The sequence below is a fragment of the Rhinopithecus bieti genome, unplaced genomic scaffold, assembly GCF_001698545.2.
Source record: "Rhinopithecus bieti isolate Rb0 unplaced genomic scaffold, ASM169854v2 scaffold_4709, whole genome shotgun sequence".
NCBI lineage: Eukaryota > Metazoa > Chordata > Mammalia > Primates > Cercopithecidae > Rhinopithecus > Rhinopithecus bieti.
This window is the reverse complement of record NW_016805139.1, coordinates 3,316,624-3,331,323: the sequence shown is the minus strand read 5'-3', so window position 1 is coordinate 3,331,323 and position 14,700 is coordinate 3,316,624. Positions and strand designations below refer to the sequence as shown.

The following is a 14,700-nucleotide window of genomic DNA, read 5'->3' as shown; positions in this document are numbered from 1 at the left end:
AGTTATGACACATGTTCATTTTATATTTTATAAAAGTAATTATTGTATCCTTTAAACAATCATCCTTTAACAATGCCATTTCTACTAAAACATGAAAAATAGTGTTTTTTATCCTTATTCTTATCATTATCCAGAGAACACTTAACATTTTGAACAATATGGTAAATTATAATGAAATTAAACATGGGATATTATGATTGTGTCTACCTGAAAGCAAACATCTGGATGAAGCACGAAAATTTCAGGCAGCCAAAATTCAGATGGCTGGATCTCAGTAGCTGAAACATCTGGATTTTGTGAATTGATTAATTTCCATCTGGCTTTTCTAGTTTGGCTTCATTTAGACATAGCTTTTGTCCTGACCCCAAACTTTTTCCTGACACTATGCAAACAGCATTCTCTGTTGTGTAGAAAGAATTTTTATTTATTTTGTTTTGTACCTTTCTTCATGCTTCCACATGGCATACAAGATAATAGCCTCTATTTTTACTTAATTATTACTTAAAACTATTGTTTGAAGCCATCAATAAGGACAAAGGAAAATAAAGACTAGTTTGTATTTAGTGTACCTTAGAAGTAATTTTATTCTGGTCTTTGGCCATGCAATTATAGGGAGACCATTTCATTTATTTTTATATAATTGTGTGGGTTCCCCTTACAGGAGAACTATTTGTGCTACATATTCCTCTATACATATACGAACAAAACATGTATTTTGTATTTAGTGTTACATTCCTGCAAGAGAAAAATAAGGAAAAAGCCTGCAAAACATTGAGGACTCATGACACGCTTTAAAAAAATACCTGGATACATCACATGAACTCAAGACCATGACTATGGAGGAAGGTGATGACCCAAAAGTATACCTGGACCTCAAAGTACAATGGAGGATTCCTTTTAGTTCCTTGAATATTGATTCTACGTAGTCAAAGCAAAACTGTAAAATTGATGACTTTCATTTTTATTTTCTATTACAGATTTAGCACTTGGCAACTCTTACTACAACAACAACAACAACAACAACAACAACAACAACAACAAAGAGAAATAACAACAACAAGAACCAAAGAGTGCAAAAAGAACTAATGTAGTGAGTTGTCCCAGTTTATATTCAGTTCCAGTTTATATTCAGTTTTGTCAGTTTGACCTTCACAGGTCTGTAATTACGGTAATCACAGAGTACTGAACGTGCTAACAATCAAAGCATCCCAATTTGAACAGTTCAACAATAGCCTTTTTAATAAGGGTAAAACCGTGCCAGAAAAACTGCAAGGCTGCTTCAGCCTTTTCTGAAGGTGCTGGATAATGGGGAACAGGTATCAAACAACTCACCTCTTAAAAATATGCTGCACAGAGAGATTGGCTCCAGCTGTTACTGACAGAACCTCTACATGGCTACAAAGAGGATTGCCTTCATCCCTTTGTGGCTCTGATTCTTCCTAATGTTGCCCAATGATGTGGACAAAGTATTATTTCCTTTTAAGACCTTCACTTTGAACACCCAACAGTGCCTATGACATTTTAAAGGTCAAAAAAAAAAAAAAATTAGCAAAATAGGTAAGAATGAGTTCGGCCAACATGCATTGCTGGTATTAATAACTTTTTCTCCCTGAGCTAGAGGCAGAACCTCCTGATTTACTAGCTTCTTAACCTCATGCTTGCTCTCTCCCTCTTTTTAAAAATTTAGTTGCCACAGATTTACTCTGAATTATCTATAATATCTTTCTCAATACTCTCTGGACAAAGATAGACATTTAGAAGACTCTGGTTAAGATTAGGAGAATAATCTTTGGTTATGAAACAATGCTTGTGGTTCATGTTATTGTTGTTTTATATTTGTTAACTGGTTCTTATATGAATTATAATCTATATACCTGTAATTGTAACAATTTTAGAATGTCTGGGTTCAAAAGAAATTAGAAATCATCTAGCCTATACCTTTAATTATTTTTTCCTTTTTGCTCATGGATATTTTTAAACAAATTAAATTAGTGTATAAAAACAGGTAAAATCAAAGCTTCTTTGAGCCCAAATGTCCAGATTCTCATCTGCTAAGAGTTTCTTTTATCAATGGTCCCTATCCTGTGACAGGCATAACAGAACTCCAAAGCTCCATGGAACCTAGCTCTAAAGCCTATGATTTAATCCAAGCTTTCAGTGGCTGGAGAGATAAAGTGACTTAGTCAAGTTCACTCCTAACTTCTGGATTCACATTTCTCTCACCTGCTAAGTCAACCTGAAATGAGCACCAAAAATGTTTTAGCAAGGATTTACTTGTCACTCTGTAACATTTTTCCACTGGCTTACCCTAGTTGTTCTACTCCTAAAGACAATCAAGTACTTTCTCAGTGACTTTGGCTACAGTGGCATCAGGACTAGTCAAATCAACACTGTGGGGTAGTGTCTGCTTTCCAGAACCAGTTTTGGTTAGAAAAGGGAAGGGATGATCATAGGATTTATGCCACTAAAAATGAGAAGCACTTTTCACTGAGGGTAAGCAATGCACACACACTGTGGGATGCGTGTCTAGGTTCAGAAATAACCTCCTGAAAGCCTGACCTCTCTCACTGCCAGAGTGTAGTGTGTGGGGGCCAAATGAGAACATTGCAAACTTTGTATCTCCACTGTCTTTGTCTGAAGGTGTGGAAAATTACCCTGCTTTCCTGGGCCACTCAGACTGTCTTTGTTAAACAATCTCACAAGCCCTATAGAAAGTGTTTAGATAGTGAATTCACTGGAGATCCTTACACTTTTATTAAGACTCACCTCTTATTTACTATCAAGGAAGATAATGATCGAGGCCACTTGAATATGAAGGCTCTATGTTGGACTACTTCTGAGTCCAGAAGAGCCATTAAACTAGGAGCAGGTTAGGGTAAACTGACTGTCACAACAAAGTCAATGTCACAACAAAGAGACAGACAGGGGAAAGGAGAACTAATGTTTATCGAGCAGCTACTATGCAATACTCACTCTTCTAATATATTTCCCCTACTAGTTCTGCAATTCCCCAGTACTCGTGGTCCTGAGTTAAGGCATTAAAAATCACAATTAAATGCAAATGTTATCAAAGCACCTTCTTGCGTTCAGCCCAGCTTAGTTAAATGGCACCAATCTCCACCCCGTTGCTGAAGCCAAAATCTTAGAGTTATCCTTGATTCCCTCCATCCATTCATGTAATTTATTATTAAAATGTATCAAATCCACCTTAAAACATCCCAGATCTGCCTTCTTGTCTCCATTATCATGACCTCTCACCTGGGTTGCTATGGTGCCTTTCTACTTAGTCCATTTGCTTTACACGCTTTATGAATACTTATAATAACCCAGTATGACAGCCACAATTACAGCCCTGTGAAACACAAATATCAGGGGCACAGTGGATCAGGATCACAGACCTACAGCTACCTGGGTGCTAGGTCTGTCTGGCAACACTCACTGCAGAGTCACTTAACAGATTTTTGAAAGAAGTTAAGTAATGTTAGTCATTTTGAAATTCACAATTCACAGACTATAAAGAGAAATAGAGTTCATAAGACTGTCTTGTCTATGTTCCTCAAAACGCTACAATTTAATCAAAGGCAAAAAAAGATACCACTTGAAGGTCCCAGCTTGCTAATATATTGTTAAATAAATTACCACCTTTGAGGACTAAGCCAAATGTGCAATTTGTAAGCCAAATGTAGCACTTTTTTTTTTTTTCCAGGATGAGTGGGTCAAAATACATCGGTAATCAGAATGAAAGAAAACTTCAGTGTTTCTAAAATACAACTGAATGAATTCCCCAAAATTAGGTTATATTATTTATTTTGAGGAAATAACAAACTTTAGCTATCGAACAAACTTTTTCTATCTGCATCTAGTAGCTAATGTTTCCAAAGGAAGGAAATAGTTATGAATATTGTATGAAATGTTTTACTCTGACACTCTGGTATTCTGAAATCCTTATACTAATCACTACTTGGTACTGCTCTATTTATGTCTGTTGTCTTAAAGTGGTTGAAAAGTGGCCTGTAAGAATGAGGAAAACTGATGTACAAAGTGAGGAAGGAAATTTTAAATACAAAGCAATTTCACTAATAAAATGCTCAAGCAGTCTAGAGTAATTTGGGTACTTGGTGAATCATTGCTTAGCAATTCATGAACACTGTGGGTGCTTGGAATTCAATTCCATTGTCCTCTATCTGAATTGCTTTGAAAAAGGTCACATGAGAAGGAAAGGAAGTTTTGACTTTCACATGCCTGTTATTGCTAAGGAAACCACTTCCTCAGTATTCACATATTCAGCATGTCTCTAGTTTTGGCTTCCATACAAATTACATCCTGATATCGCATTAAGAAACAAACAAGGGTGGAGAATATTTTAAAAACTCAACTCAACTATGTTATGTTCACAGAACAAAAAGAGGAGCCCTTTTCAGATGCCCTTTCTTTTCTGAAGTTCTCTAGGTATGCCTGGATGGAGCCTCTAAGACCTAACAGGATGTCTGAGATTCCAGGGAAGTGGCCTGTGATCTGTCAGTAAACAAATAAGAAGCTAATACAGCTTTGTTGTGTTTTCTGATTGGCATGGCTCTGAACTATCTCCTACTTGTAGTCACAGACAAAGAAACAGGAGATGAATTACCATGTTCTAGGACTTTGTGTTCCTTTCCAGTTCAAACTGCAATAAGAAATAAAAATGGTTAGGCTTCCAGTGTGTAGATTATATAACGTGTCTCGTCTCTTTTGTGGTTTTGTCTTGTTTTGTTTTTTTTTTTTTTTGTCTTTTAAAGAGAAAATGAATAAAATGAAGGGATATTTTAGAATGACTGGGTCCATCAATGGGCCTTATTGCAAGTACAGCTGAACTCTGAAGTGGCTCTTTTGGTTCAAGAATATCTTTACTATTTGACGGTTTCATTGCTTTTATTTATATTTCTATTTTTGACCCAAACAGAAAGATCTTGTATAAGCTACCTCTTTATCCATTGTAGAAATGCAACTATTTTCAATTCTTCCTGCTGCTGAGAATAATAATGAGGACCCAGAAGATCACAATTCTGAGATATCTGAGATCTATCTGCCTGAATAGCCTGTTTCTCTCTCCCAGCATTAGGATTTATAGTTCATCTTCTGCCTTTTTGTTTTCAAACTTGTTCATGAATCATAGGTTCAGAACAAAACTGCACTGTTATTAAGAGCAATCTGCAAACAACTACTCTATAGTGAACTTATAACAGAAGAGTGCTCATTTGATATTACATGGTGGCAACCATGAAAGAGGCAACTCTTAGTTGTAATAAAGCTGGAAGGCATAGGATTAGCTGAGTATTTGGGAAATTTTATATTAACAGAGTTAATATCAAGTGGACACCTAAAACATTTAAAATGCATTTCCTTAGAAACCATGAATTTAATTTTTATTTTTAGTATACAAGAAAGGAATATATTTATAGATTCATAGAGGAAATACAGAAAGAAAGTTATTATTTATGATCCTCTATGCACACACCCCAGAAATTGCACCAAAGCACTCTATTTCTGGGTTAAGTCTATGAAAAATTTGTAACCATGGTTGTACATCTTAATTTCAATAAGAATGGGATGATGATAATCATGATGACGATAATGATGATGATATTTCTGTAATAATAATAATAGCTAATGTATATTGAGAATTTACTAACAACTAGACATTGGGGTAAGCATTTTACATATATCATCTCATTTAATCCTCACAACAATCTTGTGAGATTAGTACTATTATCCCTGATCTTCATATGAAGAACTGAAGCTCAGAGAGGTTAAATAAATGCTTAAGTTCACTCATCTAGTAAGCAACAGGGCTAAGATTTGAAAACTGGTGGTCTTCCGCCGAGTCTGACTTCTTAATCATTAGGTGTCTGTAAAGAGAAGGCTTTTCACATAGACTAATTTGAGATGCCAAAAGGCTAAAGGAAGGAAAGGATCCCACCCCTTCCTGCCCCAGCAAATGCATGTGTATTGCTTGTATGTGATTCTTTTGAACTTAAAGAGGCAGATACCACAGTCCTTTGAATAGGGAAGGGGTTATCCCCAGCATCATTCATCCAAGAAAGGGGAGGCCTTGTATAAGAGAAAGAGGGAGAATTTGAACACCAGGCTAGATGAAAGGAGAGGTCTTGGACTGAGTGTTTGGATAGTGGATGTGCTAAGGTAACAGTGACTCCCAACACCCCACTATCTCCACCTCCTGAGGAAGGATAAGGAATTTAAAAGAGATCTGCAGTGGACAGAAAGCTGAGGGAAAGTTATGTCTTGGTAAACTAAAAAGTTGAGTTTCATGGTATGTCTTACATCTGTTTCATATTTAAATGTTTATGCTGTGCCAAAGACATGCTCAAAGATACCAAAGGAAGAGTCATATTTGGATCAAGTATTAAAGGAAAATCAGGATTTCCCCTTCCTTGTTGCTCTTTGGGTCAAAGAGAAGATTTTGCCAAGTGGAGGGGTGAATCTAGCGGGAAAAGGTCATATCACCTCATGCCATTGAGGAGGTCCAGCTTTCATTACCAAATTCTGAAAATCAGTTTTTCTTTCTTTTTTTTTTTCTTTAAAGGAAGGAAGCATTCTTCCCCCAGCATTTCAAAAGTATTTCCCCTACTATTTCTGCAATCTCCTAAATATTCATGTTCCTGCTAAAGACATTAAAGGCCACAATTAAATGCAAATGTTATCAAAACACCTTAGTTGACATTTAGCCCAGGTTAGCAAAATGGCACCAATCTCCACCCAGTAGCTGAAACCAAAATCTTAAGAGTTATTCTTGATTCCCTCATCTTTTCATGCAATGTATCATTAAGATGTGTCAAACCCACCCTAAAACATCCCAAACCTGCCCTCTTCTCTCCATCATCCCGACCTCTTACCTGGGCTGCGGCAGTGCATTTCTCCTGGGTCCATTTCCTCCCACACTTGCCCCCTCTTAATTCATTCTCCACACTTCATTTAGGGTGAGCTTTTTACAACTTAATGAAATCACATCCCTCTGGTGCTCAAAATCCTCTAGTGTTTTCCCATTTAGAATAAATCCCAAACTCCTTACCCTAACTTATAAAGCCTTCTATGATCTGGACCTGCCTATTCTTCAAAAGGCTTCTATTACTTGCCCACCATACTCTATTGTGGACTATGGACTGTTCTTCAAACGTGCCAAGCTCATTCCTGTGGTAGGGCACTCTGCACAAGTTGTTTTCCCTCCCTAGATTTTCTTTCTCCCTGTCTTCACATGGCTGGTCCCTTGTTGTCCAGATTTTACTTCTACTGTTAGCTCTTCAGAGAAGACTCCTTCAGCCTCCGACTAATGTGGCTGAGTCACTCACATCATTGTCTGTTCCTCCTGCTAGAAGGGGCTTTATGAGAGTGGGGGCTACATCTGTCTTGTTCACTGTAGTATACTTGATGCTGAGAAATGTGCTGCCACGTTGGAAGATTTCTCTGAGTATCGGTGAAAAGAGAAACACACACTTATTATTAGCCATTATGATTCAGATTAATTCACATTATACCCAAGGAGGAATAGAACAGGGAAGATTTTTACTGAGCATGAGGAGGATGGAGATGGTAATCAAATTGCATTTGTTTCACAATTAACATAGCTAGACCTAAAGAATGACAATAAAGATATTGATATTCAGGATTCTAAAGTTATTGTTTCCACCCCAGCAGTGACTACTACATAGCCTAAACTACAGGTGCTAATTAATTCACTGTCTACTTGTACCACTCAGGATTGGCTGGGATAGCATGGTGGCAACATGTAACCCCCAAACCTCTCAGTGACTTAAACAGTTGAAGTTTGTTTCTTGCTAATGATGTATATTCGTTACCTCCACATATTGTGGGCCCTCAGTGACCCAATCAGATGGAGGAGCTACCATCCTGAACTTGTGTGTGACTGTGCCAAAAGGAAAGAGAAAGAGAGTGTGCAGTGAATTACACCCATCTCACCTCTGCTCACATTTTATTTGCCAGAGCAAGCCATGTTACCAGGAAAATTTGGCTGGGTGGGGAAATGCAGAACAGCACTAATGACTACCACTGGACATCTGTCTGGCTAACAAACGTAAAATTTTCTTTTCTTCCTTCATGATATGTACATTTACTGCCTCCCAGAGGCAGAACATGCTAAAGTGCCGTTCAGTCACAGCACTGGGCAGGTCCAGTGTGGTTCCTTATGACCCAGAGATCTATGAACTATAAGACAAGTTACCTGTCCCCTATACATCTGATATGCAATGGCAAAAGCAAGAGCATGATAACTTCATAAATATTCCCATTCAGAAAGGGAAGGAAAGGGAGATACACAGACATCACTGATCCATAGAAACCAAAAGAACATGCCAGGCAGAAGGGATGCTCCCCAGGTTATGGGAAATATTGCTTGATTAGGCTCCAAATCTTCAACTCAAGAGAGATGAGCAGCTTTCCTACATTTGACCTACAGAAGACTGGGCACCCCAGGACCATTTTAAGTCTCACACAGTCACTTTGTCAGTCCAGGCTTGCTTCTTTTTTGCCAGTATGTCTTTTAAAAATATTGAATAAATTTCTGTGTTGGTTATTCTCTGTTGCCCCATTAAATATTTTCCCTTATCTGCCTTATTCTGTGTCCCAGGAGTTGACCTCTATGGACTGCATTATCCAGAATTCCTTATACTCTGGATTTGTGTTGGTTGGGCAAGTGGGAGACAGAGGTAGGAAACTGGAGGGCAAGATTTGAGATGGAGAGAGGTTGCAGTATTTATCCCTATCTTGACACTCCCTTCCTCAACCTTGTCACAATCCTGGCAGTGGCTGCCTTACTCAGCTGGTCTTAGCTCCTATCTAAAGGCTTTTCTTCCCTGGCTCCAGACCTCACCAGGATCCTTCCGCACAGTGTTGTCCCTTTGTCCTTGAGGCCTAGGGGTGGCAAAGGTTTCCTGTGGTTGCTAATTCCTGAGTACCTCATCATTCCTAATTGGTACCTTACCTCTGATATGCTTCTGTAGACTGCCTCTTTATTACATTTCCTTCAGTTATGTAATTTGTGTATGCCATCTACTTCCTGCCAAACTGAAAAATGCAGCTTCATGTCCATTTGATTCAAACAACTAGATGTGTCAATGGCCACCCAAAGGTCTTTTCTTGGCATATTTCTTAGATGTACCATATTTATATTCTTCCTTGCTCCTAAGCCTCTCTCTTCCTCTTGACTTAATTTTGAAATCTTTGATGTCTGTGAAACCTGGTCCAACTGAAAGAATTTACTGGTTTTTGTGGAAACATCTTATTTCATTCAGTAATGTGACAGCCATTTCTTTTTTTATTTTCACTTTTTGAGACAGGGTCTTGCTCTGTCACCCAGGGTGGGATGCAGTGGCGGTGTCTCCACTCATGCAACCTCTGCCTACAGGGTTCAAGAGATTCTCCTGCTTCAGCCTCCTGAGTAGCTGGGATTACAGGTGTGTGCCACCAGGCCTGGTTAATTTTTGTGTTTTTAGTAGAGATGGAGTTTCACCGTGTTGGCCAGGCTTGGTCTCAAACTTCTAGCCTCAAGTGAGCCACCCTCCTCGGTCTCCCAAAGTGCTGGGATTACAGGTATGAGCCACTGCACCCAGCAGCCATTTCCTTTTATTAGTTGGTTAGGGCTACTATCACAACATTTTAGACTGAGTAGTGTAAACCACAGAAATTTATATTCTCACAGTTCTGGAAGCTGAAAGTCTAAGGTCAAGATGTTGGCAGGTTTGCTTTCTCCTGTGGCCTCTCTCCTGGGCTTCCGGATGCTTGCCTTCTTGCTGTATCCTTACATGGTCTTTTCTCTGTGTATGCATTTCTAATGTATCACGGTTCTCCAGAGAAATTGAACCCATAGGAAATCTGTCTGTCTATCTATCTATCTATCTATCTATCTATCTATCTATCTATCTATCTATCATACAGAACTGGCTCACATGATTATGAAGACTGAGAAGTCCACAATCAGCTATCTACAAGCTGAAGACCGAGGAAAGTAGGTGATACAATTCAATCTGAGTCCAAAGGCCTGAGAAACTGTGGAGCCCATGATGCAAATCCCAGTCCTGGGGCAGAAGATAAGATGAGATGTCTCAGCTCAAGCAGAGAGTCAGGAAAAATGGGGTGAATTCCTCCTTCCGCTGCCTTTTGTTCTATTCAGGCCCACAACACATAGAATGACATCCAGCCACAAAGGGAGGGCAATCAGCTTTGCTGAGTTCACTGATTCCAGTACTGATCTCATTGAGAAACACTCTCCCAGACACACTCAGAAACAATGTTTAATATGGTCACCCAGTGGGCCACTCAATACGTAGAACAACTCTTGCACCCAGTGTTTCTCTCTCCTTATAATAACTAGATTGGATTAGGGTCCCACCCAAACAGCTTCTTTTAACTTAATCATCCTTTTAAAGGCCATATTTCCAAATAGGGTTACATTCTGAGATGCTAAAGGTTGGAACTTCAACATGTGAATCTTGAAGGGTATACAATTCATCCCGTGACATCCTTGATATGATCCTTGTCTCAAGGCAGAATTCCAGGTGACCTTTGTTTCACAGGCTCTAGTTCTATCTTTTTAACTGTTGATAAGATAAAATTGCCTTCTCCAATCCTGCAGGTTCCCAAATTCCTGGACACTTCCTTTTTTTTTTGAGGCTGAGTCTTGCACTGTCACCCAGGTTGTAGCAGTGACACGACCTTGGCTCACTCCAACCCCTACCTCCTGGGTTCAAGCAATTCTAGTGCCTCAGCCTCCTGAGTCGCTGGGACTACAGCTGTGCATCACCATGCCCAGTTAATATTTGTATTTTAGTAGAGTTGGGTGGGAGGGGTTTCAAACTCACTCAAGTGATCTGCCCGCCTCGGCTTCCCAAAGTGCTAGGATTACAGGCATGAGCCACTGTGCCCAGCTCCTACTTTTTTTTTACTGATGTTTGCAACCTCCCTGAAGTCATCTCTTTTTGTGGTGCCCTGTCAAATACAGTCATGCATCATTTAATGACAGGGATATGTTCTGATAAATGCATTGTTTGATGATTTTGTTGTTGTGTGAACATTACAGGATGTACTTATACAAACCTAGATGGTAGAGCCTACTCTACACCTAGGCTATGTGGTATAGGCTATCGCTCCTAGTCTGTAAACCTGGACAGCATGTTACTGTACTGAATGCTGTAAGCAATTATAACGCAGTGGTGGGTGTTTATATATTTAAACATATCTAAATATAGAAAAGGCACAGTAAAAATACATTATAATTATATAGGACCACTGTTATATATGTGGTCTATTGTTGACTGAAACATCATTATGCAGTGCATGACTGTACAGCCAATTATAATCAATACATATCACTAGCACTGTTTTCCTACCTTATTCTCTAGAATGACATTTTCTATCTTCCATGCTATCACAGGCAACCGTTTTACCAACTGTTTTGCTACTGCATTACAACGATCACTATCATTCTCGTCTCCAGTGGCAGTTTGCTTGCTGTCTACTGCATGGCTGTTAGCCTCTACCATATATTTTAGGCTTATTTGCTATGGTAGCACTCATGTCTAGGTGCTTATTTCTGTATCATTCAAGATAGATGTTTTGCTGCCATAAAAATACACATTCCTTTCTTGCTTTGTTGCTTGTCTGTCAGGTCTAAAATGGGTCTCTGGTAGTCACTCAGGGACCCAGACTGATGGAGAACCACATTCCTGAACATGCCCCTGTGCCATGCCAGAGGGATAAGAGAGCCACCGCATCTTAAAACCTCTCTTCAGATGTGGCACATGTCACTTTTTAAAAATAGTTCTTTGACCAAAGTGAGTCACTTGGGTGCTTTTCATTTAAAAGGGGCAGGAAACTACAGGCTTACTATATGCTTGAGAAGAAGACCCCAAATTTTTGGTGAACAGCACTAATGATTACTGCACAGTATCAATGCTCATTACTTGGTATTTAGTTCTGGAAATTTAGAAAAAGTAAACATTTAAGATTATCTGCTGCATAAATCATAGGTCCATGACAGTATTTTTGTTTTATAGACTCTGGGCCACTATTTCTCCCCTCAAACACACAAAAACAACATCCAGTTGCCTAAGACCACAGAATTAAATGTTCAGCTCTATGGGTGTCAGCTGCCTATTGTGTGTCATTTGGTAATTTCCACACCTTTTAACTTTTACAACTAAAGAAGTCCAAAAGAGGTGTAAAACAGTTAAGTGAAACTCTTATGCTTTATTGTTCTTGTGATACATATGATAAGTGTCTTATTCCTTTCCAAATGCATTTTAAAGTGAAGTCATATTTCAATTTGTCATTTCCATAAAGCAAGAAAGATAGCATTTATTGTCATGCACAGCCAAGCAGACTGGCAGATGCCACTAACAAAAGGTAAAAAATTCTTCTATGGCTCATTTTATTATTTCTGAAAAAGAACGTAAACCCAACTATACATGACAAAAATATACAGTGGCCATCAAACCCAATTACAGTGTATCTTTAGGGAGCTAGTGAATAAGTGAAGTTAATCATAATACCTCATATTCTGAAAAGGCCTCATCACCCAGGGTACCAATTAAAGTAGTTTCCAGTCTAAAATAGATGTGTCTGTAACAGGAATCACTAACAATTGGTTAAAAATAGAACCAGGTACAAAACCTACAGTGGAAGAGTATGCATAAAATTAGATTGTTTTGATTAGGTACATCCTTTTCTCAGAACCTTCTCTAGGAATAAATTACTTTGCTAAAAGTCTTTCCCCTATTATTCCATCCCTGTCTCTGACTCCAAGTGATTTTCTAAAATACAAATCTGATCTTGTCATTTCTCTACTTAAAATTAGTCTGTACAGAACTAAGTTGCCATCAGGAAAGAGTCCTGACTCCTTAACTCCTCAAGGCTTAACACCTTAACTCTGTAGACCAATCTATTAATGTCTGCTCTGGACTGAATGTTTATACACCCCCCACATTTATATCCTAACTCCCAAGACGATGCTAGTAGGAGGTTAGGCTTTTGGGAGGTGATAAGGTCATGAGGGCAGGGCCTCATCAATGGGATTAGTCCCTTATAAAAGAGGCCCCAGAGAGCTTGTTTGCTCCTTTACCATTTGAGGACACAGTGAGAAGGTGCCATCTATGAAAGTAGGTGCAGAAAGTGGGCCTTCACCAGACACCAACTCTGTCAGCTTCTTGGTCTTAGGCTTCCCAGCCTCCAGAACTGTGAGAAATATATTTCTGTTCCTTTGTTTTGGTACTTTGTAACACAGCAGTCTCAACAGACTAACACAATGTTCCTCTTCATACACTGGTGTCCCAGCCATTGAGCTAATTGCTATGTAGCCTTAAGCTGCCTCCTTACACATTAAGTTAGGTCTAAAGCTTTCTCTGAACATCATGAACTATAACCTAAAAGGAGTTGTATACAGACTGTTGTCTATGCCTGTGCCAATCACCAAGTTCCTCAAAGGTGGCCAACTATTCAAATTGTGTTCAGATAAGACAAACGTCAAGCTGTAACCAATCCAGCTGTCTCTGTATCTTACTTTCTCTTTCTGTATGTCAGTTTTCTTTTTCTGTCCATAACTCTTCTTCCACCATGTGGCTATGCTGGAGTCTCTGAGCCCACTCTGGCTTGACAGGCTGCCTGACTTGTGAATAGTTCTTTGCTCAATTAAACTCTTTTAAATTTAATTTGGCTATAGTTTTTCTTTTAACAGCTGCATCTTAACATTTGCTATTCTCTCGAAGCTCTGCTTATGTGTTCCCTCTGCTCAAAAGTCCCCTTTGTTTTTAATTCCTCTAGGCCCTATCATCACCCCTAAGCATTTGTTAGTCATTATTGGAGGTGGGTAATTTACATGTTTCTTGAGTTTTCTAGGTTTGGGGCAACTTGGGTACACCAATTTTGTCTTATAAAATAAATGCATGTGTGTTTATAGCCCATCCCATTTTTACAAAGGCTTTAAGGAGAACAGTCTTACTTATGTCTCTTGTTTTTTTATATCCTAAGAGAAATACTTTTTTTTTTCTCATGTAACTTAGGCTATGGTGTTAAATCAGATTACAATAAAACAAACTTCTCACAGGGAGAATTTGGTTATTTTATTTTTTATAGTTTATAAAGGTTTGCAAAGGTATTCTATTAAGGTGGCATGTTGTTGAGGTCAAGCTCCTGGAGAAAGAAATGTTTGTATCTCAGCGTGTAGGTTGGCAGTATCTTATTTTCCAAATGAATATTGGTGTTAACCATCCCATGAAAATAGTCTTTCTAAAAACACAACTTGTAGAGTTACATTATATTCTGTCAAAATGTGTCTTAAGTATCATATGGAATGGCCACGAGACCCCTTGGTCGGGGCCATTGTATGGTTCTGTCTCATATGCACAACGTGGGGAGATGAAGTTGGGGAGGTGTAGCATGAAACTGTACATATTTTAAGTTGGGCCTAAAGGTCTATCTGTACATCATGAACTATAACCTAAATGAAGTTGTATGCAGATTGTAGTCGACAATATCCCCATGTTCTCTGTATATCTAGCTATTGCATATCTAGATATCTGGATATCTGGATATTGTCACTGTATTTACTTTAAGTTAGTTCACAGTTCTTAGTGGAGCATGAATTTGATTGTCAGTGCCATTCCAAATCCCTTTCCTGATTCCCTCCCCCTGCTGCCT

At 38.7% G+C, this 14,700-nt stretch overlaps 1 long non-coding RNA gene across 1 annotated transcript in view; it reads right to left on the bottom strand.

Moving 5' to 3' along the window:
• Positions 1–1,217: 1,217 nt before the first annotated feature.
• LOC108529214 (uncharacterized) overlaps positions 1,218–14,700 on the bottom strand; it is a 28,127-nt gene continuing 14,644 nt past the window's right edge. Inside the window, exon 3 of the long non-coding RNA XR_001885437.1 lies at positions 1,218–1,511. This is a non-coding gene — a long non-coding RNA (uncharacterized LOC108529214). The remainder of the gene's footprint in view (positions 1,512–14,700) is intronic.